Source organism: Rhipicephalus sanguineus, chromosome 2 (genome assembly GCF_013339695.2).
Source record: "Rhipicephalus sanguineus isolate Rsan-2018 chromosome 2, BIME_Rsan_1.4, whole genome shotgun sequence".
NCBI lineage: Eukaryota > Metazoa > Arthropoda > Arachnida > Ixodida > Ixodidae > Rhipicephalus > Rhipicephalus sanguineus.
The window spans coordinates 185747581-185759847 of NC_051177.1; positions in this window are offsets into that span (position 1 = coordinate 185747581).

Here is a 12267-nt window from a genome sequence, read left to right on the forward strand (position 1 = left end):
TTAACTGTGGACATATCTACTAGCGCGAAAAACACAAAGGACGAGGTAAAGACGGCAGACAGGACACAGCGCTAAACTTCAACTGATCTTTTACTTCCACAAGACACAAGAAATCACAAGCTGCGCAGGAGGCTGCGCCACACGGAAGAAAACAGCCAAAAACGCCCCCATAAACGTAACTACATTTTTTTACTTTCACATGCCCTAAGTTGATGAATCGTGTGATAACTAATCCAACGGTTCTATGCGCAGATTACGGTTCAAGTATGCGCACTCCTTGTTGCTGAGGGCCAGCGATGGTGCGCTTACACACCGATCACCCGCTTTTTTTTATGCAGAAGGCCTCGTAGATCTCTCTGTCTGATTGCCCTCGCAACCGCCTGAGCACACGAGCGCAGTGAAACTGTGCTTTGCACGCGCACCTTCGGCAATGGTCAGCAAGATGGCCAGCGGCAGCTACGGCACTGACGGATGCCCGGTGTTCCCTCAGACGGTCGTTTAAACAACGGCCCGTCTGGCCGATGTAGCACTTTCCGCACGACAGTGGAATCATATACACCACTGCGACTGAGCATTCCACGAAGCGCGTGACATGCTTTTTCCCACAGGCTCGAGCACCCTCCGTAGCATTCACCATACGGCACATCCCAGAAAGTTTTCTCGGTGCAGTTGTTTTCACTGCACCGAGAAAACTTTCTGGGATGTGCCGTATGGTGAATGCTACGGAGGGTGCTCGAGCCTGTGGGAAAAAGCATGTCACGCGCTTCGTGGAATGCTCAGTCGCAGTGGTGTATATGATTCCACTGTCGTGCGGAAAGTGCTACATCGGCCAGACGGGCCGTTGTTTAAACGACCGTCTGAGGGAACACCGGGCATCCGTCAGTGCCGTAGCTGCCGCTGGCCATCTTGCTGACCATTGCCGAAGGTGCGCGTGCAAAGCACAGTTTCACTGCGCTCGTGTGCTCAGGCGGTTGCGAGGGCAATCAGACAGAGAGATCTACGAGGCCTTCTGCATAAAAAAAGCGGGTGATCGGTGTGTAAGCGCACCATCGCTGGCCCTCAGCAACAAGGAGTGCGCATACTTGAACCGTAATCTGCGCATAGAACCGTTGGATTAGTTATCACACGATTCATCAACTTAGGGCATGTGAAAGTAAAAAAATGTAGTTACGTTTATGGGGGCGTTTTTGGCTGTTTTCTTCCGTGTGGCGCAGCCTCCTGCGCAGCTTGTGATTTCTTGTGTCTTGTGGAAGTAAAAGATCAGTTGAAGTTTAGCGCTGTGTCCTGTCTGCCGTCTTTACCTCGTCCTTTGTGTTTTTCGCGCTAGTAGATATGTCCACAGTAGCCAGAAATTTTTTTCAGGGTGGGGGGGAGTCATCCATGCTTTATGTATGTTTGTGCATGCGTTTGCATGTCTGTGTGTATATATACACAAGCAAAATTGAAAATTTTCGGGGGGGGGTTGAACGCCCTCCAATGCCCCCCCCCCCCCTGGCTACGCCCCTGTTCCATACCATGTAGCTTTACGTGCACCTTTATTTAAATATAAGCTGTCATGCAACATCCTTAGCTTTGGCTGGTACAGCAGCTAATACAAAGTGTGCTTGAGAATTCCAGATTTATTGCCAGTACCAACACTAGCTATACACAATAACATTCTGTAGTAGTTCAAGCGCAAGTGTTGCAGCTTTTTTTTTCAGAATTAGCAGCTCATATAGCGCTCACATAAGCATGCAGACATACACGTCTAAATGTGCAGCTATTATTCTTTTTTACGAAGAACTGCGTGAAATAAACTAGCACAAGGAGACGCACGGACAAGCGTCTTCCTTGTGCCAGTTTATTTCGCGCAGTTCTTTGTAGTCATGGATTACCAACTTGCCCAGCGATCAATTCTTCAATATTATCCTTTACGTGCAGCCCCCTTCCGTGGCAGTTACCACGGCACACCATCTGTCAGATATTGTGCCACATGAAGGGTATTTGCATATAGTACTAGATTTGTCCTTCACTAAATGTTGAGACCTTAAATGTATTTGTTATTTTTCTGGTACCATTTCAAAACATGACCTTTCCCTTGCAGTGTTGAGACATATATTTGCAATAAGTTAGTCAGGCATCGAGTCCAAATCCATCACTGTGCCAGCCTGGCACTTAATTATGTATGCATGGTTCCCTTATTTCCATTCTCTGCTTCAAGCCCTTCCCTTCACCCATTATTGTAGAACTGTGGCATTTAGGTGTTCCATCTGGCACCGCTAATTGTTGTTACAATTTGTGCCATTTCTTCGAGTACCCATGCCAGTATTTAGTGCACTAAGTGAATGAAGGAACATGTTATGCTGCTGTGCAGCTGCATACTGAGCAGAACAATGAGATGTAGAGCCATGAGAGAAAATATAGAGAATATTGTCACGCTACAACGCAAACACAAGACAGGGAGAAGTTCTACAAGAGTAGGAGGCGAGCTTGTTGACACAAAAAAAAATAGCAGGCACAAACATGTCTAGCAAGACTGAAACTTGGGCTAGTTGGTTGTCCTTCATGATGAACCAGCAGCACAACCACACACAGAGGAAAGGTACACGAAACACAGCACTGTGTTATGTGCCTTCTTTCCTATGTCCGTGTGTGGTTGCACTGCCGGTTCATAATGGACAAACATGATGTCTTCGGCAAAATCCCAAAGACCCACTAGACATTGATGTTCATTGATGTCCCCATTGTCTTTCTCACCTGCAGAGCACAAGCATCACTACATATAAAATAGGATGCATTGCAAGGGTTCTTCACCTATATGCTCTCTTGTTGGAGTAATGGGGCATTGTGTGAACAAAATAACGAATGTAAAAATAAAATCACCCTAAAATACATGCCATATTTTTTATTGCTCAATTTTCAACCTCCACGTGTTCCACTTCAGCACCTGTGCACATAATGGCCCCCTAAAGGATCTCGGCAGTAGTTTCTCTGAAGTGGTTTTCAAAGCTGCAATTGGATTATATTAAGCTAATTGAATCTCATGAACTTATCCTTTCAAAACAAATAAGGGGGCAGTCCACTTGTTATTTTCTAGCAAGCTACCTTAGCAATTTGGATTTGAGCGTGTGCACTTTCCTTGTGTCTAACAAATAAAAACGAGCCCTTAAAAGTAGAGCTGCGCAAATAGCAAAATTTTGGATGCGAAGTGAGTTCGAATATTGAAGTGTGAGTGTGAATCGAATAGAATATTTTTCAAATATTTCTCGAATATTTCTTCAATATTTCTTCAATATTTCTCGAATACTTCGAAGCAAAATTGCAGAAAAAAAATGTTGGAAAGGATTCCTAAGCATATTCTTATGAGATAGCAACATGAAAGTGTTTCTTTTCGCTAGGTTGATGAAGCGCTGGCACCCCGGGGTGGTGTTTCATAGGTTTCAAGTTGTTTTGTCAAGAATGAGGCAGTGTAGAGGCTGAATTGTATTTATGTACATGATTTGGTGCAACCAAATTGTTGCCGACAACACTTTACATGTGACAGGCAAAGATGCCATGTCCTCAGCCTCTCCTCCTCTTTCAACTTCTGTGGAAGCCTGACTGATGCGGCGGACAAGGGTGTGCTCCCTTCAAGTCCAGAGTTCCAAATCTGCCTCATAGACGTCGATATATAAGAACATCTGAAATTATGGATGCTAAAAAGCTTTGGCGTCCGATTTTTCGGACTTCCTGCCCAAATTTCAGGTCCAAAACAGCAATAATAAACCCCCAACTCTGCCACATCTTTCATCTCCATGTTGGAACCAGCGTTTTCCTGAGCCAGTATTTGCGACCATAGCGGAGCTTGAAAGGCAGCTTTGCCACAATACGAGAGTGCAATGAGGTGAAGCATATAGAAAATCTGAAGGGGTCACTTTCAATCGGACGACTGTCTCTTGGCTAAGTTCGACCGTAACGGAGGTTGAAAGACAGCTTTGCCGCAATACAAGAGTGTAATGAGGTGAAGCATATAGAAAATCTGAAAGGGTCACTTTCAATCGGACGTTAACTGTATTTGTCTTTGGGAGGTTTGAATAGTAAAATTCCAGTGCGAATCGAATCGAATAGCAAACACTATTCGAAAACTATTCGAAATTTCGAATATTCGCACACCCCTACTTAAAAGTCATCTTCTTTCCTTCATTCACATGTTCAGTGGATGTTAATCAAATCAAATCAAAATCAAAATGAGTTTATTAAGACATGTATACAAAAAATTGCAGCGATGGCGTAGTGGGTAGAACATCAGCTTCGCATGCAAGAGGTCCGTGGTTCGAATCCCGGTGCCGGACAATTCCCAACCGGATTAAAAAAAAAAGAAAAAAAAATCCGCGTGATGATGGAATTGTGTAAAAAAGGCCTGGGGTGCAGCCTCACTGGCGACCACAGCCAGCAAAGCACTCCCTCACCAGAGCAGGATTGGCCACCCTGGTGTAGTACTTGGCCACTACCTCCCACATGAATACACCAATTAACCCTCGGCCCTCAGTCCCCAGCGGCTGCGAAGCAACTGACCAAGGCGGCGGTCAGACCTGCGACGCAGCAGAGGGTGCTAAGAATCTCTGGGTCCGGACAGGCCGTCATTGGAATCTGAACTTGGCTACATATAACGCTAGAACTTTATCTAGTGAGGCGAGTCTAGCTGTACTATTCGAGGAATTAGAGGGTGTTAAATGGGATGTAATAGGGCTCAGTGAGGTTAGGAGGCCACAGGAGGCTTATACAGTGCTGAAGAACGGACACGTCCTATGCTATCGTGGCTTAGCTGACAGAAGAGAACTAGGAGTGGGGTTCCTTATTCATAAAAATATAGCTGGCAATATAGAGGAATACTATAGCATTAATGAGAGGGTGTTATGTATCGTGATTAAGTTTAATAAGAGGTACAGGATGAAGGTGATACAGGCCTATGCGCCTACATCCAGCCATGATGACCAACTGGTTGAACGCTTCTACGAAGACGTAGAATCAGCAATCAGTAAGGTAAAGACACAGTATACTGTACTGATGGGCGACTTTAATGCAAAAGTAGGCAAGAAGCAGGCTGGAGATCATGCAGTTGGAGAATATGGCATCGGCTCTAGAAATGCCAGAGGGGAGTTACTAGTAGAGTTCGCAGAACGCAATAATTTACGGATCTTGAACACCTTCTACAGAAAACGGACTACTCGTAAGTGGACGTGGAGGAGTCCTAATGGCGAAACTAAAAATGAAATAGACTTCATAATGTGCGACCACCCGGGCATTATACAGGATGTGGAAGTAGTTAACAAGATCCGATGCAGTGACCATAGAATGGTAAGATCTAGAATTCAACTAGACGTGAGGAAGGAACGGCAGAAACTGATACGCAAGAAGCCGATTAATGAACTAGCTCTGCGAGGGAAAGTACAGGAATTCAGAGTTTCACTTCAGAATAGGTACGCGGCTTTAACCGAGGAAACCGACCTTAGCGTTGACGCAATGAATGATAATCTGACTAGTATCATTAAGGAGTGTGCAGTGGAAGTCGGGGGTACAGTCGTTAGACAGGACACTGGTAAGCTATCCCAAGAGACGAAAAACCTCATTAAGAAACGTCAAGCTATGAAAGTCTCAAATGCAACAGACAAAATAGAGCTGGCGGAGCTTTCGAAGTTGATCAATAGGCGTAAAGTAGCCGACATAAGAAAGTATAATATGGAGAGAATTGAGCATGCTCTAAAGAACGGAAGAAGCCTCAAAGCTACGAAGACAAAACTGTGCATAGGCAAAAATCAGATGTATGCGTTAAGGGACAAGGATGGCAAGGTCACAACCAATATGGATAGAATAGTTGAGATAGCGGAAGAGTTCTACAGAGATCTGTACAGCAGCCGAGACAGTCAGGATGATAACGTAAGAAGCAGTAATATCCCAGAGGAATCTGACATCCCACCAGTATTAACAGGAGAAGTAAAGAAAGCCCTAAAGGGAATGCAAAGAGGCAAAGCCGCTGGTGAGGATCAGGTAACATCAGACCTGTTGAAAGACGGTGGAGAGATTATGTTAGAGAAACTGGCCACCCTGTATACGAAGTGTCTCTCGACAGGGAGGATACCAGAATCTTGGAAGAATGCCAACATCATCTTGATCCATAAGAAAGGGGACGTCAAGGACCTGAAAAATTACAGGCCCATCAGCTTACTGTCCGTTGTCTACAAGCTATTCACAAAAGTAATTGCTAACAGAATTAATACGACATTAGAGTTTAATCAACCAAGGGACCAGGCAGGATTTCGTACAGGCTTCTCAACAATAGACCATATTCATACTATCAATCAGGTGATAGAGAAATGCGCGGAATACAACCAACCCCTATACATAGCCTTCATAGATTACGAGAAGGCATTTGATTCGGTGGAGACATCAGCAGTCATGCAAGCACTGCGGAATCAGGGCATCGACGAAGCCTATATAATCATAATGGAAGAAATCTACAGCGCATCCACAGCCACTATAGTCCTTCATAAAGAAAGCGACAGAATCCCAATAAAGAAGGGCGTACGACAGGGAGACACGATCTCTCCAATGCTATTCACCGCGTGTTTACAGGAGGCTTTCAGGGCCCTAGATTGGGAAGAATTAGGGATAAGAGTTAATGGAGAGTATCTCAGTAACCTGCGCTTCGCTGATGACATTGCATTGATGAGTAACGCGGGAGACGAATTACAGCTCATGATTACTGAACTGGATACGGAAAGTAGAAGAGTAGGTCTGAAAATTAATATGCATAAAACTAAAGTAATGTGGAACAATCTTGGCAGAGAACAGCGCTTCGCGATAGGTGGCGAGACGCTGGAAGTTGTAAAGGAGTACGTCTACTTAGGACAGGTAGTAACCGCGGAGCCGAACCATGAGAGTGAAATAACTAGAAGAATAAGGATGGGATGGGGCTCATTCGGCAAGCATTATCAAATCATGAATGGTAGTCTACCACTATCTCTCAAGAGGAAGGTATATAACAGCTGCATCTTACCGGTACTTACCTACGGAGCAGAAACCTGGAGACTTACAAAGAGGGTTCAACTTAAATTGAGGACGACGCAGCGAGCGATGGAAAGGAAAATGATAGGTGTAACCTTAAGAGACAGGAAGAGAGCAGAGTGGGTCAGGGAACAAACGGGGGTTAAGGATATCATATTTGAAATTAAGAAGAAGAAATGGATATGGGCCGGCCACGTAGCACGTCGGCAGGATAACCGGTGGTCATTAAGGGTAACTGACTGGATTCCAAGAGAGGGCAAACGCGTGAGGGGAAGACAGAAAATTAGGTGGGTAGATGAGATTAAGAAGTTTGCAGGTATACGTGGCAACAGAAAGCACAGGACCGGGTTGATTGGCGGAACATGGGAGAGGCCTTTGCCCTGCAGTGGGCGTAGACAGGCTGATGATGACTTTCCTTGCAATTGTGTCCCAAACAATATTAACTACAAGACACATCATTCTACACTCTTAAAAGAAAAGGTAGTGCTACTTACTAACTTTGAGGTAGTAATTGCTGTCACAACATTCACTACCTAAGTAGTAACTGCAGGTAGTAAACGGCAAGGTAGTAAAGTTACTACCATGTCATTTACTACCTGCAGCTATTACATACCAAAGGTAGTAACAGAAAGTTAGTAAATTTACTACCATGACAGTTACTAGTTCCTGTTACTACTTATTGGAAGGTAGTAAGCTAAGCTAGTAACATTACTACCATGACGGTTATTACTTAGTTACTAAATGCAGGAAAATAGTATTTGTAAGTTAGCAAATTTCCACCGTGAATGTTAGCTATTTGCAGCAACTATTGATGAAAATTTGCTACATCATTTGATAACGTCAGTCAACTTCATGAACTAGAAAAATTGCATCTTACTTAGTACAAGGAGCATGCATCAGCTAATCTCACAGAAGTATATCCCTTATGAAAAAAATTAATGTATTTCAATAAAGAGACTAATGTCTTTAGACATCAGAATCATTAGACTGTCTTTTGCCAGTCTAATGCGCTTTCTCATGCACACGTAATGAGGGTCTACAAGGAATTGGCTGCTGTTAGTGTGTAGAATTCTGATGTATGAGTTTCAGCTTATTGCAGCCTTATGCCTGCAATAGCATGTTTGCTGCACACAGGTCAATAAATCTTTTTGTGGTTAACAATACGAAAGTGTGTAGGCTTTAGAGGATTGTAACAAAAATATCAGCAGAACATTTCCAGCAATGACTATATCAACAGCGTTCTTTACATGTAAGAGTATTTTGAAGGCAATAAGTAATCTTGTAGGCCCATGATGCAGGCATTTGGAAACAAGCTCTACATTGTCAATTTATTTAGTTTCAATGGGACAATAAATGGGGCTAGTTGATTCAATTCCCATGAAAGTGCAGTTTTATAATCACAAACAAACCAATAAGATGATACGAGAAGTTTCCAGGAGTAAGTGCTTTTTTATTTAATTTCTCGACGCGGCACTGACGATAGGCTCTCCTGTGCTGCACTGTTGTGGTGGTACAGTTGCTGTATTTGAAACCTGCAAGAGAGAGTGTGAAAATGTAGTTTGGCATTGAAGCGAACAGCTTAGCGCAACACATCAACAGATGCTGAAATTTATGATTGATGACTTTCTGTTTCGAAATACTGATATCATTTTTACCATTTTACTTGAATAATCCACGTGTATTCAATGCCCAACCCCATAGCCTTGGCTTAATGCTGCTTTGATCAAAAACATAAGAAAACAAACCGCTATACAGCACTTCTGAGGGCTGTGGTGTCATAGATAGGCCAGCTATCATATACAAGCCAATTAGCTCGGTCAGCTTCTTTGATGTAACGTTGCATAACAGCATCCTTTCGCTACTCAAATGGTACTCCATGCATGACTCCTGGATGACTCCAGGAATAGGCTATTCTGCCATGAGAAACGCCCTCATCCGATCATGCCCTCAGTAGACGGAAACAAGTTTACGATTCAAGTGGAACGCTCGAGGAGCGCATGGTTCCCTAGTGCTCTTTTGAGCTCCCTAGCTGAAAAGATGCTCGTCACTCTTAGAACGACCAGAAATAACAGGCCAAACAAGCACACTCGCTCTCCCTTGGCTGACGTTCCCTACATTCACGGTTTCTCTCATAGGTTGAAGAAGACTGCAGGCAGAGTAGGCATAAGAGTTTTGTGCTCCATCCCAAACCATCTGGCCTCCCTATGCAGGCTAGTTAACAGGGATGAAACAGTACCCTTTTGCTGTGACAAGAAGCACAGAAATCATTTCATTGAATGCGTGAAGCACGTCGTTATGACATTCCATTATCATGCGGAAAATCATATGTAGGACAAACCGGACGATGCATAAATTACAAAATGCGTGAACATGCCAAATCTTTAAAAGCAACAACAGGCAGGAACCTGGCATTGTACATCATGCGGCTGCTCCCCATTGCTTGACAATGTGCAAGTTCTCACGAAAATCGGGAGTAATGTGCTCACAAAATTTGCGAGGCGCACATAATTCACAAAAGGGGAGCAGCTTGCGTTAGCGCGCTATCACTAGCACTATTTGACGAAGAAATTAGCTGCCATGAGCCTCAATTGTGATCACTAAGCTTGTTGTCACATGCTTTTGTTTTCTTGTTTTGTTTTCTGTTTTATTGTTAGTGGTTGCAGTTTTCTAGCCTTGCTGTCACTTGCTTAAAAACCTTTTTTTCAGACCCTGGTTCTTCGTTTTTGTTGATTTATGAATGTCAGACTTTTAGCGGTTTTAATCAGTTTGGTATTGACCACCATGTCATTGTTCTTTTTTGCCATTTTTGCTTGTGTTTATGTTTTAATGAAATCGGCTTCTGCCGCATCTTGTAAACCCTATCCAAAAAAAGAAGGGCGGCCGAGTCACTTGATAGCATTTGTGCCATTTTACGATTTTTGCTCGCCTGCCTACAGATTCTCAGACTTTCCAATAAGGAAATCAGTTGATAGTCAGCTCTGTGCCCTGTATGTTCTTCGTCCCATTGTCTGCGCTCTTTTGCCACAAAGAATCCATATTCAAGTGCGTTGTTACTTGTTAAACATCTTGACAGGATAGCACAGCTACTCAAGAAAAGAGCACATAGCAGTGCTGAACTCACGACTAACTTTTCTAGAAATCACGCAGATACTTAAGATATCACCTGAACCCAAGTGCTTTCACAGAGATAACATCATTTAGAATGGTCGATACCACGAAAGATAAAAAAAAAGGTGTATACTTGATGTTTCCGATTTTCCTGATAATTTTGTATGTTGTGCACATATGACTGCACAGCACGAAATCGCAATTTGTTTTCACATAAAAATTTTTTCAACACAGGAAAATTCGACGAGCGTCGCCGGTTGACGACGACCATCTTACGAAGAGTGCGTTTTCGTAAATTCGCAACCATGCTGGCAGCTACTGAAGCTATACATTACAAATATCTTTCTATTTAGCATAAGTAGAAGTGAAGAAGAAATAGCTCTTATAATTTCATGGAATTCTGAGCAAATTATGCATTTTTAAAAATTCACGAAAAACGCTGCGTTAGTGAAAATTAGTCAAATTTGGGACGCTATGGTTACTTCTGTAAACATCTTAGTTTGTTCATATTTGCTGTATGAATAGGCCTTTATGTGAATAATGAACCTCTGCATTTGTATTTCTCTAATAATTTTCAATGTAGTAAATTTTCATGTATATTGTATGGTCGCCCATTTGATATCGTCACCGATCATCATGCACTATGCTGGCCGTCATCATTGAAGGATCCTTCGGGCCGTCTCGCCCGCTGGGCACTTCGCCTGCAAGACTACGACATCCGCGTGCTGTACCGCAACGGACGCCAGCATGCTGATGCCGACGCCCTCTCGCGCTCCTCCTTGCCTGACGCCAATGCCTCCTGCTCAGTATCTCACATTGCTGTTTCTTCCATCGACGTTCACACCATCACTACCGAGCAGCGCAAGGATAAATGGATCACCTCGCTGACAGACTTGCTCACTGATCCGTCGGCAACACCAACCACTCGCCCGTTGCGTCGTCAAGCCCACAATTTCGCCATTCGTGACAACCTACTGCACCGACGCATTACAACGCCAACGGCCGCCAGTGGCTACTTGTGATACCCCGAAGTCTGCGTGCTGAAATATATGAGTCCCTTCCACTCTGATCCGCAATGCGCGGCACTCTGGGGTATCCAAAACTTACCACCGCATTCGACAACGATACTTCTGGCGAGGGATGTACCGTTACGTGCAAAGTTCGTCCGCTCCTGCCTCGATTGCCAACACCGAAAACCTTCAACGCACGTGTCACCAGTCGGTCTACAACCATTACCTTGCCCTAACCATCCGTTTTGGCGCGTGGGCATCGATTGTATGGACCACTTCCTCTGACCTCGGCTGGTAACCGTTGGGCCATCATCGCCGTTGACCATCTAACGCGATCTGCCGAACCGCTGCCCTCACAGCGGCTACAGCGTGCGAGTTGCCTCCTTCCTGCTACCCGATTCATGCTGCGTCACGGTCCACCCTAGAAGCTTCTCAGCGATCGAGGCCGTGTCTTCTTGTCGGAAGTCATCGAAGCCATTCTCAAAGAGTGCCATGCTGTTCACCGCAAAACTACTGCTTACAACCGCAGACGAATGGCTAACCGAACACTTTAAACCACGCTCGGCGACATGCTCTCAATGTATGTCGCCGCCGATCACACAAATTGGGATGCCATTCTGCCCTTCGTCACCTACGCCCTAATACCGCCCCTCAAAGCACTACTTGTTTTTTCACCCTTCTTCCTGTTGTACGGAAGGCACCCGTCGCACACCATTGACACGATACTACCCTACAAGCCGGATCCATCTGAGTGTGCGCCTATTTCTGAAACAGCCAGGCTTGCTGAAGAGTGTCGCAAGCTTGCAAAGACCTTTACAACGCACGAACAAGAGCGGCAGAAGAGCCTTCGCAGTGGCACCACCACTTCTGAGTCCACGTTAGTCGCCGGAGCGCTCGTATGGCTCTCGGTCCCTACCACTGCAACTGGCCTCTCTTCAAAACTACCGCCGAAATACGAAGGCCCTACCGGGTCATCGAGCGCACATCACCGGTCAACTACCTGATCGAACCCACCGAACCAGCTTTGGACATGCGCCGTCGAGGCGCGACATAGTCAACGTGGAGCGCCTCAAGGCCTACTAACCCACTGATAGTGACAGCTGTTAGGTCGCCGGACGGCTCCTTT